Source organism: Hirundo rustica, chromosome 3 (assembly GCF_015227805.2).
Source record: "Hirundo rustica isolate bHirRus1 chromosome 3, bHirRus1.pri.v3, whole genome shotgun sequence".
Lineage (NCBI taxonomy): Eukaryota > Metazoa > Chordata > Aves > Passeriformes > Hirundinidae > Hirundo > Hirundo rustica.
The window spans coordinates 7519340-7540184 of NC_053452.1; the positions used below are offsets into that span (position 1 = coordinate 7519340).

At 45.6% G+C, this 20845-nt stretch overlaps 3 long non-coding RNA genes across 3 annotated transcripts; all 3 read left to right on the forward strand.

The window, feature by feature from the left end:
• The first annotated feature begins 1455 nt into the window (after positions 1–1455).
• On the forward strand, positions 1456–3026 carry LOC120749906 (uncharacterized). The gene is made up of 3 exons (XR_005699877.2): positions 1456–1597; positions 1916–1990; positions 2960–3026. It is a non-coding gene; the product is annotated as an uncharacterized LOC120749906 (long non-coding RNA).
• A 9322-nt stretch (positions 3027–12348) lies between these two features.
• LOC120749904 (uncharacterized) lies at positions 12349–14880 on the forward strand. The gene is made up of 3 exons (XR_005699875.2): positions 12349–12422; positions 13754–13830; positions 14318–14880. It is a non-coding gene; the product is annotated as an uncharacterized LOC120749904 (long non-coding RNA).
• Positions 14881–19290: 4410 nt separating this feature from the next.
• On the forward strand, positions 19291–20603 carry LOC120749900 (uncharacterized). Its single transcript, XR_005699872.2, has 3 exons — positions 19291–19482; positions 19891–19975; positions 20542–20603. It is a non-coding gene; the product is annotated as an uncharacterized LOC120749900 (long non-coding RNA).
• Positions 20604–20845: the final 242 nt, after the last annotated feature.

A 20845-nucleotide genomic window follows, 5' to 3' on the forward strand; every position in this document is an offset into this window, starting at 1 on the left:
GGTGTTGTGTTTGTATCCCCTCAGCAGTGAAATAGCCAGGGTCATTAGTGTTCTGGACTAGGTCTGTGCTCCGCAGTGGAACGCAGCTTGACCTTTCAGTGTTTAGAGGCCGGACGGGGCCCTGAAATGAGGCCTGTGGCCTTGCTGGGAGGCCCAGGGCCAAAGGCAGCTCCTGGATTGCTCCTGAAGCCCTGGCCAGGCTTTGGGCCCAATCCACGAGGAAGCCGAGCCCGGCTGTTGCCGCACTGGACGTTGTGTCAGCCTGTTGCTGGCACCCAATTGTCCAAGCTGGGCCCTGTCCCAGCACAGTCGGAAGCCTCTTTGCCTGCAGGTGGATGCACCCGTGGGAATTCCCGGTTGTGGAGGAGGCTGTCCAGTGCTTGGCTGGGACAGGGGGTTCCCAGCTCGCAGGCTGTGGCTCTGGAGGATGGTGAAGTCTCAGGGTCCCTGGTGCTGTGTCTCAGTCCCTGCTGGTGATCCCGGGTAGCAGCGCTGAGGGGCATTGCTGAGCTTCTCCTTGTGAGAGTCTTTGCTGCTTGGTGCAGTAGCAAGTGACAGGGAATTCCTGAGGTTGGTGTCTGTGTCTTTGGTGCTGACCCTGCCCACTGGCAGAACTGCTGGGAGGGCTTGAAGGGTTTAGGGCTGAGTTCCCTTTGGTCAGTTTGCTGCCAGCCTGGTGTACTCCTGGCGGTGCCACTGAGCTGCCAGGACCGAGGAGCTGCCGGCCGGGTGCTGGTTCTGTTCTGCAGCGGGCACTGGTATCCATCAGGAGGGCTTAGAGAGAAACCTGGAGGTGAGCTGGGGGAGCCTGAGCTGGGTTCTTCTCCTTTGCTGACACTGGATACCGGGGCAGTAGGAAGATGCACGTTTCCATCTAGCTCAGGACTGCTTGGGCAAATGAACAAAGCTCTGGAAGGTCTTTGACTGTGTCGGGGTTTTGTTCTAGTCCTGGTTTAGAAGCACCTTCTGCCCTAAAGGAAACAAGCAGCACTTGCTGCCACTGGGAGCTTTCAGTTCCTTTCCTTCCAAACCTTTGGGGTGCTCTGTAGCTGATGTGATGCTATCACCATGTGCAGGGTTCTTTGTCTTGGCAGCGTGTTTCATCTTATCCCACGTGGACTCAAATGTCCCTGCCGTGGTTTGTGACCTGTTGAACTGTTTTAGGAACCAATGCTCTCAACGGGGGCTCGAGGTTCCCGAGCAGAATGAGGTTGGCAGCTCCGGGGGCCTCGGAGCCTCATGGCAGTTATGCCCTTCTGACTGTGGAGCGCCCTGGGTGAGTCAGAGACTTGGAGATCTCTGTGGCCTTTGCTGGTGCCAGGTAACAGCCACCAACAAATTCACTTACAGCTTCAGCTGTGCTATTGCTTATCTAAAGCAATCAAGTGATTTGTGATCAACTCAGTCTCTCGTCTCTGCTCTCTGGATTTCTCACCTTGTTCATCAGAACTTCATCTTTAGTTGCTGAAATTGGAACTTCTCTGGAAATCCTCAGGGAAGAAAGTGAAGTCATGGCCAAAACACTGAAGCGCTTGGGAGAGGCAAAGCAGAGCTTTTATATGCGAAGCACTTCAAAGGAAAACATCAGACAGATCAGGTACAAGCCTCAAAAACAGTTCAAGTTTTCTTCTAATGATGATGTAATGGAAATAAAGGAAAGGATTTGGTGTAACTTGGAGATGTAGTCTAGGAAGTACAAATTGGACGAGTTATCTCAGCAAGGTGGAAGAAATGACTGCTTTTTCCTCAAATCCCCCTTTTGGGTGAGGTGATTTTTTTGGGGGAGGACATCTTTTCAGTGTGAGTGGGAATGCAAGTTTTCCAGATATGCTGACGTCTGCTGTGACTGTTGGTAGCTCACAATGCCTACAAACTGAGCAGCTGTTGCTTAACTATATCCTTTCTGTTTTCTTAGGGAAGAAATGCCCTGAACTTGTTCTTGTCTCTGGCCCTTGCAGGGCGGGCTTGGATCTCTGCTCCAGCTGCTGTGGTGCGTAGGATGGTGGGTTTTCAGGGTTGTAAATGGTGGTGATTCCAGCCTGGAGCACTTGTCTGGCTGGGCTGCAGGAGTCTAAGGGCCTGCTGGGTTCCTCCTCTGCTTCTGTCCCAGGGAAATTGTGGGTTTATGGAAGGAATGGAATTGGGGTTTCTGGAACTGAATTGGGAGAGGTGCTGATCAGATCATGGGATCATGGGGGTGGTTTGGCTTGGAAGGGACCACAAAGACTCTCTGGACTCCGTTGTCCCGTCCCATGGCAAAGAGTATGTCCAACACTGCCTCCTCACCCTCGTGGAATGGCAATGGCTGTGTTGTAAACCCTCCTGGCTCTCTGACAGAGCAAACCTTTCTGCAATCCCAGTAGATCTCTCTGAGACTCTGTGGAATCCTAAGGTTTTCCAGGAAAAGAAAGAAGGACAGAGATGAGATGTTGTCAAAGAAATCTTCTTGTATGTTTGATGCTCCCTTTTTTATTCCTGGAATATTTTTAGAACTATTCCTTTAAAGTATATGAATTTGTTAACCTAACACATCAGAACAGCAATTAAGTAGAATTAAATTAGCCTGGTTTTCTAAGGGGTAAAAAATTAATTTTTAATAAAATAATATTGATGTATTTTCTCATTGTGGTGTTTTTGGTTTTGGTGGGGTTTTTTTTGGGGGGGGGGCTTTTGTTTTCTTTTTGTTTTTTTGGTTTGTTTCTCTTGGGTTTTTTGTTAACAAACAAATGAGGTTTGGAGAATTACAAAATAAAATGTCTACTTTGTTTTATTGCTAACTCTGAAACACACCTCAATATCAAGTGACTGCTGGTAATACTGTAAATGGGTAGAATAGGAGCTATTTAGGGGTTAAAAGGAAGAAAATGGCACTGTGGTGTTTACAGCTTTCTCCTTTCAGGCTTTTTATTTTAGCAGAAAATACAGAGGTTTTGCTAACTGCACTCTCAATTATATACAGGCAGCCAGTGGACATGGATGTCATTTTTTAACTTTGTTGCCAACAGCCAAACTTCCACATACTCGGGGTAAGAAAGAGAAAGGGAAAAAAATTTAAAAAGGAACAAAGAAAACATGAAAAATAAATAAATAAAATTAAAAGGAAAATATTTAAAGAAAATGTGAATAAAATTAAATATTAATAAAATTAAATATTAAAAATTTAAAAATACAAAATAAATACAAAATAAAAATCAAATAAAATAACATGAAAATAAAAAATTAAGCAATAATATAAAAATGTTTTAAAATAACAAAAGATTTCAAAGTAATTTTTAAAAAGGAAAAATAATAAAAAATAAAATAAATAAATTTGAAAGTAAAAAAAAAAGTTTTAAAAATACACAACAAATGAAAAAATAAGTAAAATATTAAAATAAACAACACATAAAATACCAAATTAAATAAATGCAGCTTTCGCCTCATGCCGTTGTCTAACACAGCTCCCGCAGTAGCCTGGATTATGCAGGGATAGGGAAAACAAACCCAGTGGCTCCCAGAAAATAAGGTTTTCTAGACAATTCCCAGCTTTTTTGCTCACTTGCTGGAGTGAGAAGCAGTGGAAGCTCTTTTGCTGTCTGCTTCTTGATCACCTTCACCAGCGTCCCCTTGGGGCTGCAAGTAACCCCACGTCACCTTTGCTTTTCCAGTGGTCTCTATTTTAAATCCAAATTTGATGCCACAGCGATTCCAGTCCCAGCCCAGATCTCAGGCTGTGTTTCGCTGAGACAGAAAAAACTCTGCATAGTCAGAGCTGTTTCTATTGCCTTCACAGAGATAGTTTACTTCATGTTCAAGCCCTTTATTGTTTAATTTATAGATACAAAAGTTTTATTTACTTTTTTAACCCTGGATGTTTATTTTGAGAATATTTTATCCTTCAAGATCCTGTATATAATACACTAGATCCAGGGTTCTATTTTGAAATCAATTGTAATAAAAATATTATTTATCTATGTATATAAAAATAGTAAAAGCTGATTTATTTTTTTTTTTCCCCCACAAACACACCCTCTAAGCTTCCAAGCATTTTTGGATGTAACCTGCCTTTTTTGGGAGGCTCCACCCCACCCCTCTCATACCCTGTTCGCCTCGTCCTCCACCGCATCTTCACTCTCCCAGTAACATTGGGGTGTCCGAAATGACATCATCATCTCACAGACTCCCGCTCCGTTCCTTTTTCTTCGCCCACAAAGCCATTTCCATGCATCGGTCCCCCCTCCCAAAGGGACATCTACTCAAACAAGAAAGGGAAGCGCCCCCCCCACCCCCACACAAGGGTTGGAGTCGCTCCCCCGCTCCTGTCCTGCAAGCTGGCGGCTGCCCCAGAGCACAGGGGCGCTGTGTCCGAGGATGGTGCCTCGGCTCAGGCTCTTCTCTGCCTCTGTTCCTGCGCTCCAGCCGGTGTCGGGTGTCTCGTCCCTTCCCCATGACCCCGCTGCACGGAGATCAGCGGGAGGCTGTGGGATGCGGCTGCGCCGCGATTGGAATCGGCGCTCACGGACCCACCGGGACAGCTCCAGCCCTCCCAGCGCTGCTGCGCGGCTCGCTCGCTCAATACAGCTGGAAGTCGAGCGTGTAAATTCGCCGCTGCGTCATGTCCAATCGGTATGAAATGGCATGCTGACTGCACTTTAGACAATGCTATTGTGTACTTTCATACTTCTAAGTAAAATTTTATTGTAATATTAGATCTGCGACAAACCCTGATTGTTATAAATAAGTTCTATTCAAATAATCTATGTTTTAGTTACTTAATTGTTAAGTCATTCCATTAAGATTGTTAATGCTAGTTCTGTATAAAGAATTTGCTTTATTCCTGTTTTAATATTGATTTATCACCTTATTTACTTGTTTGTTAATTAAGAATTCACCTTATTACCTGTATCTCTGCTCCCATTCGCCGGATAGTGTCTGAATATGCAAATAAAAAGAACACTGGAATTCTGGGAACAACTCAAGAACAAGAGACTCTGAAAAGCAGGGAACCAAAGTAAAATCCTGGACTGAATTTGCACTTTAAACTAGTACAAAAGGTACGGGGGTCCGCCGAAGCAGCTTTATTTAGTCACCGTGACCTGAGAAGGAGTCCCCCATCGCTGGATGACCCCTGATCAGTGAAGCGAAACGGACTCCCTGGCAAGGGGAAAAAGCCCGTGAGGGGGGGTGGGAGTCCCCAGCTTTGCTGTGGAGCGAAGCTGTGTGTACCTCCTCCTCTGCGTTGCCAAGGGAGCAAGCAAGCTCTCCCCCAAGGCCAAGCTTGATAATAAAGAAACATACAAAAGAGCAAGTCTCTCTCTCTCTCTCTCTCTCTCTCTCTCTTTTTTTTTTCCAGAACAATTTTTGGGGACTCGTCTGGGATCTGGCCACGCCTGAAGAGGGACCGAAGATGGGATGGCCGCTTGCCCTTCGGACCTCCGGGACAGCTGGCGAAGCGGGAGCGGCCTGGGACCGGCAACGAGGAGGAGCGCTGGAGGGTGAGCATTCCGGCGGCGGGTAAAGGAGACGTGCGAGTGGGAGTGTGAGAGAATCGGGGGCCGGCAGCTCGGACCCCCGGAACTGAGTGTGGACCCCCCGGTACTGCGGTTTCGGACCCCCGCGAGGGGGCCGGCCAGGAAAAGGGGGAAGCAAAAGAAACTAGTGCGTGAGGCGTCTCCTTAGGGGCAGAAAGACCCCCCCCGGGCGTGCAGGGGAAAAGAGAGTGTGAGTGGCACACGTTAGGGGCAGGTCCCCCCCCTTAAGGGCTAGAGTAGCCTAGGAGGGGTTGGAATCCCTGGAGGGGCGGGAAAACCGTACCAGGGTTGACGGGGTGTCCCCAGACACTGCGGGTGCTGAGAGCTCATGAGAGTCCCTGCTTCCCAGGACTGAGCCAGACGCACTGGAGAGGGTGTGCTGCCGCGGTCTCAGGGAGGAGGCCGTAAACCCATAGCCCGAGGACACCGGGGTGGGGAGTCAGCTTGGAGGCAAGGCGGGCATCCTGCACACACGCACTCATCCCTCTTGCCGAGGCTGCTTTGCTGGGGAGAAGTAGTCAAGCCAGTCCTGGTGGAAGGCAAAGGGGTCGGGCCCTGCTCGGGTTGATCCTTGGAAACAAGGAAGGGATACCCCCCCAGGTAACCCATGCGGAGTCTTGACCTCTTACCTCAGTTTCAAAAAGGGAAGAGGGGAACGGTACTAGTGACAGGGCAGTCTAGTCCGGGGTTCAGACTGAAGGTGTCCAGCCTGGCTGGGGCTAAGGCGCAGGAAGGCCCTGAGGCCCGGAAGGGGATGCCAGTACTAGGGACCCTGTCGTGTGCCGCAAAGCGTGTCCAGAGTCTCAGGGGTGAGGCAAGGCACGGGGGTACATAGGAGGTGAGGTCATTAGGACTCACCTCAAAGGGGTCAGAAGAGAGTCTGAGCCTCTGGTGTAAGTAAAGTGTGAGCGTCCAAGAAAGTGAAGAAGGTTGGAGAAAGTGAGTAGAAAGAGAGAGTTTGTTCCCTAAATGAAAGCAAAAGTGTAGGAAAGAGTAGAAAAGCATAAAGTTTAGAAGCTTTATGTTGAAGTGTTCAAGAATTAAGTCAGGAGATTTGAAGTAGAGTGAGAAAAGCCAAAGAATTTTTTTTGCTTAAAAACCTGTGTTGCCCGTCAGTGGAAGGCACCTTTGAAATTTTTTTCAGTCTAAAGGAAATGGGACAATGTACTAGTAAGAAGAAGAAATCCCAAAAGGAAAATAACAAAGTAAAGAGTATTCCACCCGGTAGTCCCTTAGAACAACTTTTAGCTAAATGGGATTCTTTAGAAGCCACAAAAAGACTAGATCAGGTTAAAATGGTGTTTTATTGCACAGAAGTCTGGCCAAAATTAAAATTACCAGGAGAGTGGCCATGGTTTGGAACACATGATGAGTGGATGTGGTGTCAGTTAAATCAGTACCTAAGAACTCAGGAAGATCCAGGCGTAAATCAGTTAGCCTATGCTGCTTGTTGGCAAAAGAGAGCCGCGAGTAGAGAGAATATAAAAGTCTGCAAATTAAAAGAAAAAGAAAAGTGTGAAAGAAAGGAAGAGAAAGAGGAAAAAAAAGAAACTAATCAAAGATGGGACCCTCTAGACCATTTACCCCCTCCAATTTACCCAGAAGTGCCCCAAGTCCCTCAAAATCCTGTCCCAGTTCCCCTACTAACTTCCCCGAGTCAAACTCAAACTCCTTCAGACCCTCTCTTCCTCTTCCCCCAGTGGTTCCATCATCACCCCTCCTTAACACCTCTCCTCCCCAGTCCTTAGTACCTTCTCCCCCTTCTCTCCCAACAGCCCCTTTGCCACCTCCTTCCAATAGTCAAAGTTCTTTAGCCCCAGTTATAACCCCTTCAGTTTCCCAAAACACAACCTCTTCCCTAGCCCCCCTTCCTCCCACAGTACCATCCTCTGCTTCTCCTCCTACAGATTTTACTACCTACCCCTCACCTACAGTAATTCCCCTGCCACCCCCTAATTGGGAGTTAACCAAAACCCCTACAGACTCCCATGAGTCATCCCATTCTCCTGGAAATCCCCAGGCATTCCTAGCCCAGACAGTGTTATCAGTTGATAATGTAAGTGAAGGACCCTATTGTAACACCAGGTCAAAAGCCTTAAAGCCAGAAAGACGTTTTCCCCTCAGGGAAGTGCCTATGGGAGGAGTGATTGGAGGAGTAGGATTTGTAAATGCCCCATTACCAGCCTCTGAGGTAAGAGGATTTAAGAAAGAGCTAGGAAGTTTAGTTGAAGATCCCATAGGTATTGCCACACAGGTAGACCAATTCCTTGGACCCAGTGTTTATACATGGGGAGAGTTAAATTCTATATTAAACATCTTGTTCTCCCCTGAGGAAATACGAATGCTCAGAACAGCAAGCATCAGAATTTGGGAAAGGGAAAATAGGTTAGGGCCACCTGGAGACCACAAATTACCCATAGCTGACCCAGGGTGGGACCCAAATCGAGAAGAAGAAAGACAAAATATGAGAGACTATAGGTCCTTGATAGTAAGAGGCATAAGAGAGTCTGTCCCCAGAGGGAATAATACTAAATTAGCTTTTGATGGGTCCCAGGAAAAAGATGAGATTCCTGCCACTTGGCTAAATCGATTAAAAAGAAATTTTCAATTATATTCAAGCACAGACCCTAATAGTCCTGAGGGACAAGTAATTCTAAAAGTGCAGTTTGTAACTAAGTCATGGCCAGATATACGGAGAAAATTAGAAAAAAATGAAGATTGGCAGGAGAAAAGTATTAATGAATTATTAAAAGAAGCCTTAAAAGTTTACTTAAGGAGAGAAGAAGAAAAAGCTAGAGCCAAGGCTCGCATTATGGTAGCTGTAGCAAGAGAAAGTACTGGAGTAGCAGAAAACCAGAGAAACTCCTCCTTGAAATCTAGTGAGGGAGGACCAAGACCCTCATTTAAAGAACCAAAGTCACCCATAGTACCACCGTGGGTAAATTTAAAAAGAAGTAACCCAGGAGAGAATAGAACTTGTTATTACTGTGGTGAAATAGGGCATTTAAAAAGGGACTGTAAGAAATTATCCCTTGATGAAGCTATTGCAAGGGAACAAGATGCCCTGGAGAGAGTGCTGAAAGGGGAGGATTAGGGGTGTCAGAGGCTCTGTAAAATAGGGGACCCAATGGAACAACAAGATGAGCCTCTAGTAAACTTTGATGTGGGGCCCCAAAGTGAAGAATATGAATTCTTAGTAGACACAGGAGCTGATAGGTCAAGTTTAAGGAAATTACCAACAGGGGTAACAATCGGGACAAAAACTTGTGAAGTGTTAGGGGCTGAAGGGAGGCCCTTTCGAGCATTAATGATTGAAGGAGTAGAGATAAAAGGGAACTCAAAGTATTGTGTAGCTGATTTTCTTTATTTACCACATACAGAAACCAATTTACTAGGCAGAGACTTACAAGTGCAGCTCGGGGTAGGAGTTATCCCAAAAGATGGAAAAATGGTTGTGCATATCATGAAACTGACCCAAGGGGATATACAAGAGATAAATCCAGAAGTGTGGGCTACAGAGGGAAAGTATGGGTGTTTAGATATCCCTCCCATTAAGATAGAAATGCAAAAAGATACCCCTGCCATCAGAGTCAAGCAATACCCAATGTCACCAGAAGGAAAGAAAGGGCTAGCTTCGGTAATTGAGCATCTTTTAAAAGAAAATATCCTAGAACCCTGTATGTCGCCTCATAACACCCCTATATTGGCCATAAAGAAAGATGAGGGAAAGTTTAGATTAGTCCAGGATTTGAGAGAAATAAATAAAAGAACTATTGCTCGACACCCAGTAGTACCTAACCCCTATACCTTGCTGAGTAAAATTCCAAGAGAGCATACCTGGGTCACAGTAATAGACTTAAAGGATGCCTTTTGGGCATGTCCCCTAGCAGAAGAGTGTAGGGATTGGTTCGCCTTTGAATGGGAACATCCAGACAGGGGAAGAAAACAACAGCTAAGGTGGACGCGGTTACCGCAGGGATATACGGAATCGCCAAATATCTTCGGACAGGCCCTAGAAACATTATTAGAACAGTTTAGTCCCAAAGAAGGAGTCCAAATTTTGCAATACGTGGATGATTTATTAATATCAGGGGAGACAGAGAAAGAAGTTAAAGATATAAGTATACAACTTCTAAACTTTTTTGGAGAAAAGGGGTTAAAAGTATCTCAAAGTAAACTACAGTTTGTAGAACCTGAAGTCACTTATTTAGGACACATAATTGGAAAGGGGAGTAAAAGGTTAAGCCCTGCAAGAATTTCAGGAATAGTATCTATATCACCTCCAAAAACTAAGAGAGACATAAGGAAACTTCTAGGCCTGTTCGGATACTGCAAGCACTGGATAGATAAGTACACTCAAGGGGTCAAATTTCTTTATGATAAATTAATAGACCGGGAACCAATGAACTGGACAGAGAGTGACGAGAAGCAGCTACAAGATCTAAAAGAGAAATTATCCTCAGCACCAGTTTTAAGCTTACCAGATCTTAAAAAGGAGTTTGTTTTGTTTGTAAACACTGAGGAAGGAATAGCATATGGAGTTTTAACCCAAGAATGGGGAGGATACCGAAAACCTGTAGCATTTTTATCAAAACTATTAGATCCAGTTGCCAGGGGATGAGCGGCTTGCCTCCAAGCAATCACAGCTGCAGCTATTCTGATAGAAGAAGCTCAAAAGTTAACATTACAGGGAAAGATAAAGATACATACTCCACATGATTTGAAAACAATCTTAAGCCAGAGAGCTCAAAAGTGGCTCACAGATTCTAGAATCCTAAAATATGAAATTATACTGATAAATACAGATAACCTAGAACTAACAACATCAAAAAGCTTAAATCCAGCCCAATTTCTCTCTGGTGAGCCCACTGAAGAGATAGAACACCATTGCCTAGAACTCACTGATATGCAGGCAAAAGTGAGAGAAGATTTAGGAGACACACCCCTTCCATATGGGAGAGTATTGTTCACAGATGGGTCATCCCGAGTGGTGGAAGGGAAAAACATCCAGATACTCTGTGATTGAGGGAGAGAAAATGGAAGTCTTAGAAAAGGGAAAGTTACCAAGTAATTGGTCAGCGCAGTGCTGTGAAATATATGCACTAAAGAGAGGGCTAGACTTACTTAAAGATGACCAAGGGACCATTTACACAGACTCTAGATATGCCTTTGGTATCGTGCACACGTTTGGGAAAATTTGGGAAGGATGGGGATATTTAAATTCAAAAGGGAAAGACTTAATACACACAGAATTAATAAAGTCAGTGTTAAAATCTTTACAAAAACCAGTAGAAATTGCAGTAGTTCACATAAAAGGGCATCAAAAGGGAAATATGCCCGAGATAAGGGGAAACCAGTTAGCTGATAAAACAGCCAGAGAAGCAGCTTTAGAACCAGGAGAACCAGTAAAAATCCTCAAATTGGAGAAAATACCAAGAAAAGAAAAAGAAGGGATAGAGCAGGTGTTTAGTGAAAAAGAGCAGAAAGCAATAAAAGAATTAGCATTACACCAGGGGGAGCATGGAGTGTGGTTAACAACTAACGGACGGAAATTCTTAAATAAAGCCCTAGCCCGAAAAATACTTAGAGAAATACGTAATTTAACCCACTGGGGAACCCAGGGGTTATGTGACCATTTCCTAAGGGAAAACCTATGTATTGGAGTACACGAATTAGCAAAAGCAGTTACTCAAGGATGTATAATATGTCAGAAAATAAATCAAAAAGTTATGAGAAAAACTGAGCCTGGAGGGAGGGAGTTAGCCTTAAGGCCCTTCCAGAATGTGCAAATTGATTTTACTGAGATGCCCCCTGTTCAAGGTTACAAACACTTGTTAGTGATCATAGATCACCTTACCCATTGGGTAGAGGCATTCCCTACAAAAAGAGAAACAGCAGAAGTAGTAACAAAAATAATATTAGAAGATATCCTCCCTCGGTATGGGCTGATAAATAATATTGATTTAGATAGAGGGCCACATTTCACAGCACAAATTCTACAACAAGTAACACAAGCCTTGGGGATAAAATGGAGGTTACACACCCCATGGCATCCACAAAGCTCAGGCAGAGTAGAAAGAATGAACAAGACCATAAAAATGTACTGACTAAATTAATAGCAGAAACTCAACTAAATGGGCTTAAATGCTTACCCCTAGCATTATTACGAATCAGAACACAGCCACGAGCAGATATAGGAGTGTCACCATATGAAATGTTATTCGGGCTTCCCTTTTTGTTATCTCCTTATAGTTCTAAAGACTACCTGGAAGGAGAGGAAGTCACTAGAAAATATCTAAAAACCATTGGACAAACCCTAGAAAATCTCAGAAAGAAAGGCTGTCTTCCTCAAACTTCCCCTTTGGATGCAAACGTGCATAATATCAATCCTGGAGATTGGGTATTGATCAAAACGTGGACTAATACCCCGCTGACCCCGAAGTTTGAAGGCCCCTACCAAGTACTGTTAACAACTCACACAGCAGTGCGCACTAAAGAAAAAGGATGGACCCACATCACCAGAGTTAAAGGGCCAGTACCCCCTCCTGGAGAGAACCCGAGTTCAGCACCCTCACCGGATGAAACCGAGTGGACAGTAACACCACACCCGAAAGACTTAAAATTAACTTTTAAAAAGAAATAAGAGATAACAGAGACTGTGAAAACCTTTTTCAGTTGCTTCTTCCCAAATCAACGGACTCAAAAAAAAAAAAAGGGGGGGGGGGGGGGGCACAATAAAGCTTGTTCAGCAGAAATGATATTTTTTTAACGGCGAGGTATGGCGTTGTGGGAAACGTAAGGCTAGTTGACTTGTGAACACTGATGAAGCATTTCTATTCCAGCTCCTTCTCTGAAGATCTGGGTTGCAGAGGCGGAGAGTTTAGCAGAAAGTATTATGGATCTGTGAAGCTTGTAAGTATACATAGCCTATCCTTTAGTTTATCAGCTTATATTGCAGAGCTCTAATCCTTTTCATTTCCAAGTAAAAAAATTGGATCTAGTTTGGAAAATATGCTTTCTCAGCCAGACTTGAAAGTTATAAGCTAATATAAAGCAGCTTCTGAATAGATATATGTCAGACCGGTGATAGGATGTCTTTTTACCACCTTATTAATTAATGTTTCATTGTAACAGGAAAGGAAGTGTTATATAAATAGTGCTTACCTCCAGATGGAAATGGAGCCTTATTTCCTCTTAGAATCTGAAGATGGCAAAATATTAGGGTAGTATTTAATGAAGTACTGCAATGATATAAGTTATAAACTGTATATATGCTCACATGTGTACATACATGTGTATGTAATTTTATATGTGCATGACCCATAATGGTGGGAGAGGGCTTTACATTGAATGAACTAGTCAGAATTAGGATCTCAAAAACAGTTCCCTAGAATCTATCCGTTATTCTGCATTTTCTTGAAATTCAAAGGTTAAGTTGGCACTTCATTTTTCTCATATAAATTTCTTCTCTACTGTGAAAATATGTCAGTAGTTAAAACAGTGTCATTCTGATTACAAGGTCATAATGAAATTACATAAATTTACTGTAGGGTAGCTGAAGTGGGGAGGAGTTAAGAAAATGAACTCCAGCTGAGTTACTGTGGGAAGAAATCACAAGTTTTCTAATACCTCTAGTTGTTTAAAGTTCTTGGGTAGTATATTTATGAATGTGTCTATAAATGAGGTGTAAATTGGTGGCCGAGTTGCTGGAAGTTGCATTGCGGGAACGCCGGGTATCTTTCTTTCCTTTCCGTACATTCTGCATAAAAGATGCGGTGTTTTAATCCAAAACTGTGAGTAAACTGTTCTCTGGTAAGAGGCTCTTTTATTTCCTAGTACCTAGAGTCTTTTGCTGGAAAATAAAAAGTTATTTCTAGCTATAAATTCACGTTAAGTTCAAATGAATGGTCTTGTTTCTTGGTTGTTTTTCTTAAAAATTCTGCTAGCATTTTATGAAAATGTGTTGTTTTTGGAGTACAGATGTCTAAAGGTTCCTTTCAGATTTCTATATGTTTAATACTTGACTTTTCTTGCTTCATGTTTTCCACAGTAGCATCTCATTCGTGCCTTGTTAGAGTTCTTACTGGGTCATTCAAAATCTTTAGTCAAATTGGTAATAGCTAGACTGATCCCTTCTCTGTGGGGAGTCACGATGCCTGGAACAAAAAGATAGTAGTAAGCTTTGGTGGCTGATTGTACGGCTATTTTTGGAAATAGAACCTCTGTGTTCAACTCTCTTATAGCTGCTCCATCTAGTGATGCTGATGGAGCCTTTCAAAGAGCTGGATGGTTCCGGGTGGAGAATGGCTCCTCTGGTGAGGTGAGTGCTCAAAAATACTCATAGAAAGCTGAAAAAATTGTTCCGCTTCAGTTATTTTTCACCTATGGAAGAAGCATTTGCAGTCATTTACTAAGGAAAAGGACTTTGAAAATTCTGGCATTTTTTTCATTTTGAGAACATTTTTTGCTCACTCGATCATTCATGTTAGGAGAAAAATACCTCTGAATGACACTTCCCGGTTTCTAGTTCATCGCTCTATATAAATATATATATGCTGTCCTGTTGGTACTATGATGTTCAAGGTGACCTCTGTGCCTTAAAGTTTGCTCCTTGGCTTCATTTTTTTGACCCTTAGCTGTCTTTTGGCAGCTGTGTTTATCTTTAAATAAGAGACAAAGAAGTTGAGCGGAGCCTCAGAGAGTCATTCCCTTCATCTTTCTTGCTGCTAAGGTCACGGTGTGTCCCTGCAACTACTCCAGTGACACTTAGGTTTCCACTGACCTTCGTGCTTTGTCTTCCTCTGCAGAACTTTTTCATCTGTAAATACCATCTTACTGTTGGAAGAAAGAAGACCTCATCTCCTAGAAATATTTGTAAGATCTTGGTAAAGTGCATATTGAACTAATAATCAGCAAACTGTTATTGATCATCTGCTTGCATCAGCACTGGCTGCAGAGTTGAAAGGAATCTAACTAATCTGCATTGATTCTTTGGGGGAGTCGTGTTTGGTCCTCTGTCTTTTTAGCTCAGTTTCATGCAGTGCAAAAGCTCGTATCATGGAAAGATTTGTCGAGTGGGTGACGAACGGCCACATGGTGAATGGAGAATGAATACGGAATATGGAGAACGGCTTTTTCTTTGCGTGTTAATTTATAGTGGGAAAGGACTTGAGGGATGCTTGGGAATTTACCTTAATTTATGAGAAACGGCACTGAAGAACTTCCAAAGCATGCTTTGGTCAAGCAAGGAGACTTTGAGATCACTGAGGACCGGTGCTCCGTGCAGCAGAGCAGTTCTGGAGCCGCGACCGCCGCGGGCACGGCGCCGTGGTCAGGGTAGCACGCTGGCAGCCGGCTAGACGCAGCCAGGGTCCTTGCCCTTTTTTGCCGCCGCCTTTGGAAGGTCGAGTGGCAGCACTGCCCCCGAGCTCACAGCCCGGGTCTCCCATGCGCGGCGGGGACGGGCCCGGGGGGAGCTGCAGTACCAAGCCGTGTCCACAGGGCGGCAGCACTGCCCCCGAGCTCACAGCCCGGGTCTCCCACGTGCGGCGGGGATGGGCACGGGGGGAGCTGCAGTACCGCTCTGTGCCCACAGGGCGGCAGCACTTCCCCGAGCGCACAGCCCGGGTCTCCCACGCGCGGCGGGGATGGGCACGGGGGGAGCTGCAGTACCGCTCTGAGCCCACAGGGCGGCAGCACTGCCCCCGAGCTCACAGCCCGGGTCTCCCACGCGCGGCGGGGATGGGCACGGGGGGAGCTGCAGTACCAAGCTGTGTCCACAGGGCGGCAGCACTGCCCCGAGCGCACAGCCCGGGCTCGGGGACCGGCAGAGAACGGAGACAAAAAAGAACGCGCCCAAAAATCCTGTCAAAGAAATGCCCCAAAAGACCCCCAAGCGCAACTACCAGAACCCTGCCACTCACCAAATTCAAACCAAAAAGGCTTTGATTGTAGGCTATAGATCAAATATTTAGTATTTATTATGTTTATATTTATCATTACTGTTTATTTTTTTATTCATGTCTATGTATGTTATATATATTTTAATACACGTAGCATGTCATAATACAGATTGTATTTATTTATATTACTGATATTATTTTTTGTATTTTACATTTCTCTTTTTATTAATTATACTTACCTATTTTTGTATTGATTTTTAAAAATTTGTGTTTGTTGATATTTCAAATGATATTTTAAATTCTAGGAATTCATTAACCTAACACATCAGAACAACAATTAATTAGAATTAAATTAGCCTGGTTTTCTAAAGGGTAAAGATTGCATTCTCATTAAAATAAGATTGGCATATTGTCTCTTTATATGGGTTTTTTTTCGGGTGGGAGGGGTTGTTTGTGGGGGGTTTTGGTTTTTTGTTTTTGTTTTTGTTTGCTTTGTTTTGGATTTCTTTGTTACTAAACAATGAGGTTTGGAGAGTTACAGAATAAAAAAATCTACTTCCTTTTATTCCTACCTCTGAAATACACCCCGACATCAAGTTCCTGCTGCTAATACTCTGCATGGGTAGAATGAGACCTGTTAGGGGATAAAAAGGAAAAAAACGGCACCGTGGCGTTCACAGCTTTCTCCGTTCGGGTTCTTCAATGGAGCAGAAAATACAGAGGTTTTGCTCTCGCTCCCGATTCTATCCAGACCTTCAGTGGCCACGGATGTCATTTTCCAACTTCTTTGTTGCCAACAGCCAGTCTGCCACATACTTGGGGTAAGAAAGGGGGGGAAAAAAAAAAAAAACACCAAACCATGAACAAATTAAATTAAATTAAAACAAATTTAAAAATAAATAAAAGAAAAAATTAAAAATAAAATAAGATTTAAAAGTAATAAAAAGAAAGTAAAAAATAAAAGAAAAAGAAAATAAAAAAATATATTAAAGACTAATGTTAAAAATTAAAAGAAAAAAATAAAAAGTAAAATAACATGAAAATAAAAATTAAATAATATTTTTAAAATTAAAAGTAATTAAGAAGTAAAGAAATAATAAAAAGTAAAAGAAAAAAATAAAAAATAAAGATGGAAGAAATAAAATATAAAACCTGTGTAAAGATACAAACAAATAGCATAAAAAATAAAACTCAACAAAATTAAAGGTAATGAACAAAAATTATAAAAAATCAAAAAGTAAAAAATAATAGTAAAAAATAGAAGTTATTAAAAAGAATAAATAAATGCAGCTCTGTCCTCCTGCCACTGCCTAACACAGCTCCGGGAGTATCCTGGACTATGAAGGGATAGGGAAAACAAACCCAGTGCCCCCCAGAAAAGAAGGTTTTTAGCCAGTTCCCAGTTTTGCTCGGAGACAAATTCTATTTGAGCTGGTTTTTGCCGGGCCGAGCCGAGCCTCGGCAGGAGTCGGGAGCGGATTTGGGCCGCAGCGGCACCGAAGGCGGGAGCGGCCGCTGCCGGGAGCAGCGCGGGCACGGCGGCGAGCGGCGCTCTCCGCGCGCGGTGCTGCCCTCTGCGGGCAGCGCCCGGTACTGCAGCCCCGGCGGCGGGCGGGGCCCCGCGGAGCGATGGCGCGGCGCAGAACGCGGCGGGAGCCGGCGCGGCGCGGAGCGGCGGGCAGCGGGCTCCGGCACGGGTCAGGGGACGCGGGGCTCCGCTCGCCTCTCCGCCGCGGTGAACTGCCCGGGAAACGACGCCGCTGGCGGCCCGGGCCCGCCCGTGGCTGCTGCGAAAGCGGAGAGGCGGATGCCGGAGTTCCTTTGGGATGATGGAGCGGCGCTGATCACGGACGCGAGGGCCGAGGGACCGCGTTCACCTGTGGCTTTCCAGGTCAGCGGGAACGAGAGGAAATGTGGAGCCGGGTTTTGGGGGCTGTGTGAAGATTCCTCCCCGGAGCGGGGTCACCCCGTGCGGATGAGCCGCAGAGCTTCGGTCGTTGGAGCGGGTGAGGATCTATTTCTACTCTGTAATTGTTTTTGCCGGGGTGGAAAAGGGGTGGTACGGGAGAAGGAGAAGCGTTCTGTTGCGCCGAGGTTGTTGTTGCGGGGGAGCCCGGTCCTTTATGTGGGAAGTTTTACTGAGGATGCTGTGCAAGGTAAATGGCCTTTTATGGCCGAGGTTCTGCTGCCGCTCCTGTAGCGAGGGACCTGCTACTCTCTGTGGAATGTGTTACCGAGGATGTTACTGTTAGGAAAATTAACCCACAAACACCAGAGGCTTATGTCCAAAAAGGAGACAGAGGAGTCCTTTTACTTTATTTGAATAAAGGGAGAGGCCATGGGGCATTTCCCCTGGGGTCTCTCAGTTTTTCGGAGGATGCAGCCTCCTTTTTATCCTAATTTCCCAGCCATATTTCCTTCTCTCTTTCCCCACTGGCTGAGGTACCCCCCTAATTTTTAATTTTTATGGGATTGATGGGGTTTTCCCCATTGTTGCTTTCATCTTTCAATATTAAATTTCAAGGCAAGTATCTTCTTTTCCATTCATCAATCAATAGAATCATTCCCATTGTTTCTCTTATCTCTCAGTACTCATCTACCAGCAGACCCGGGGCTTGTTTGTAAAGGCAAATCTTGTCATTCCTCTGATTACAAATACCTGGGCTTAACGTGGGAAGTTTTAGGGAGGATATTGTTACAAGAGAAACGGTCCTTGATGTGCCAAGTTTTGCTTTCCTGTCCAAAAGCCTTGGGAATGCTCAGGAACGCAGCCTGGGATACTGGACCTCTGAAATGGGTCCCGTTTGGTATAAAACACCCATTTGTTAGTGGTTCGTGTTTTTTCTGCCCTCGGAGGATGTGAGGCCGGCTGCTCAGGTTGGTGTCTGGGAAGGGGAGAGTGTTCTGGGTCCCAGGGCTGCTGCTTTGGGGCGTGATGCAGAGCCCAGCGATATTCCTGCTGTGCAAGTGTGGGAGGGAGTGGAACAGCAAGCGGCAAAGCTGGGATTGTGCTCCTTAAATCCTGGAACACCTGGGTTTGAGTTCCATCAGCCAGAGGAGGGAGTGAACCCTGGTGCCAGCCATCCTGGGGGCTTTGGACGGCTCTTAGCATCTTCTCTGTTATCATTTGCCTTGTGTGGTTCTCCCTCAATCAGACAAGGCAGCAAATGAAGCAGGAGGGGGAGCTCGTTTTGTTTCTGCAAGCTCCAGGCTTGGGGCAGCTGCAGAGCAGTTTGGTTTCAAATAATCCTGCCCAAATGCAGTCAGCTTGAAGCTGTCAGAAAACGAGAAAATTTTCATTTTGCCTTTCTCACCTTGTTTCCAGGCGCTGCCCAGGATGGACATCTGTGGTCTCAGACAGCGATTCCCCAGGAGCAAGGGGAGCCTTGGCCTGGCCTGCACGGCTCAGGTGGGTGTGACAGAATTGGGGCGGCCTGAGCAGACACAAACGGCCGTCTGAGTTCCGCAGTGCCTTGAAACCTTTCTCTGCCAGCTTTTGGAGGGGTTTCTCTTTGGGATTTTGTGTGATGCAGCATCCCGGGTGTTCCTCCCTTTGTGCAAAGTCCAAGGGTAAAAGATTAAAGAACTGACAAGTGGGGCCTGGGATGAAAATGTTGAAATTAGGCAAAGAGTGCGATAAGAAAAATGAGCATCCTTTTAACGTCTGAAATAGCTGGGAATACCACTGCTGTAAAAGGGCGCTCTTATGTTTGAATCGGCATCACCTCTCATGGATAAAAGCCCATAGTGAGCAATCGGAGCAGAAGCGTGAAAGCCGGGACGCTTTGACATCCGCAGGGGACTTCATTGTCTTTTCCTTCTCTCTTTCAGGATGGGAAAAATCACTGAACTCCTCCCATCTTTGCCAAGAGCTGTGGTGCTTAAGCAGCCAAAGCCAAGAGGCTTCGGCACCGGGGGTCTGCGCTGGAGGGGCTCCTGGTCCTGCCCACGCTGGGGGGTAAATCAGAGGGATGCGGGGTTCCTCTTTTCCCCTCTGCTGGGATGAACTGCCTGGGGAACGCCATTTCTGCCAGCCCGGTCCTGCCCGTGTCTGCTGGAGAAGGCAAGAGGTGAGGAGGCCGGAGTTCCTTTGGGATGATGGAGTTGTGGTGTTTGGCTGTGTCCAGAGGGGCGGGTTGGGCGTTATTTGTGCATCTAAGGACTGGTCTGGGGGTTGGGGAGCCCGGGGAGCCCGGCCCTGGCTGTATCCCCAGCTCTGCCAGGGGTGGCAGCTGGTGCAGAGCTGGGTGACAGCCTCTGGTTGGGCTGGGGGCAGGCACCGGCCCTGGCACAGATGCAGGGCACAGCTGGGAGGATTTGGGAGCAATGGGAGGAAAAATGAGGTGCTGGGCAGAGGGATCAGCCTGTGCTCGTGTCAGCGCTGCCGTGCAGGGCCCTGGGATCTGGGTAAAAGTCCAGCCCTCAGGATGTTCAGGGATGCAAGGTCTGAGGGACTGCGTGCACCCGTGGCTCTCCAGGTCAGCAGGAAGAAGAGGAAATGTGGTGCCAGACCTGTCTCATCAGCTTGTGCTTCCCTCTGAGGACAGAGAGTCTCTGGGCAAGGTGAGATTGCTGTGAGTGCTTGGATGAGCAATGCAGGGAACAGGGAGCTCGGAATCCCAGGTGCTGATGACCATTGCTTTAGGTCTGTTTGGTTTGCGTGTGTGAGGACTGGGATTTGGGCAGTTTTGGGGAAGAAAGAAAGGAATAAATCTACTTCCTGGATATGCAGTGGAGGACTGTGTAGCAGGGAAGGGGAGTCTTTATCAACTGTATCAATATTTCACCCAAATTAGGGGTGGAGCAGCGATGGGCATGGGTGGGTTTGGTTATTCACGGACGACCTTCTGTTATTCCTTGTGCAGCCTTTTCATTCTGTTGTGGGATTTACTGTCCAGTACCTTTCTAACAAACCGTGTAAGAAGTTTAGATGAAGGATCAGCGTTTGGGTCAGTTCACTACAGAATCTTGCCAAGGCTGGAGGACTGGGGTGATGACTGCTCTCAGCAAAGGTTACTTATTAACACTGGCTGAGATTGGCCTCAGCGCAGGGTGGGAAAGCGAGGGTTTGGATCAGGAATTCTGCAAACGAGGCCTCTGCGTGATGGTTGATTTCTCGTGTGTTTCAGTGAGCCGGGGCTGGCACAAGGACTCGTGCAGGTACTGACCTGGCACCGGAGCCATTGCCCTTTCGAGCCATTTTAAAGGTGTCCTCCTAGAACCTTTTGGAGGCTGTTTCTGGAATTCCGTTTGTAGCTGGATCTCACTCCAAGTGCATCAGGTGAGGGCTGTGACCTCTCCAGACTGGTGCTCCCCTTGGTACACACTGGGGCTGGAGCAGGTTTTCCAGGGAAGCAGAGATCACTGGGGAGTGCTGCTCTGGAAAGCAGGGAAGGGACCTGCTGGGAGTTGCTTTTGCAAATCTGACATGAA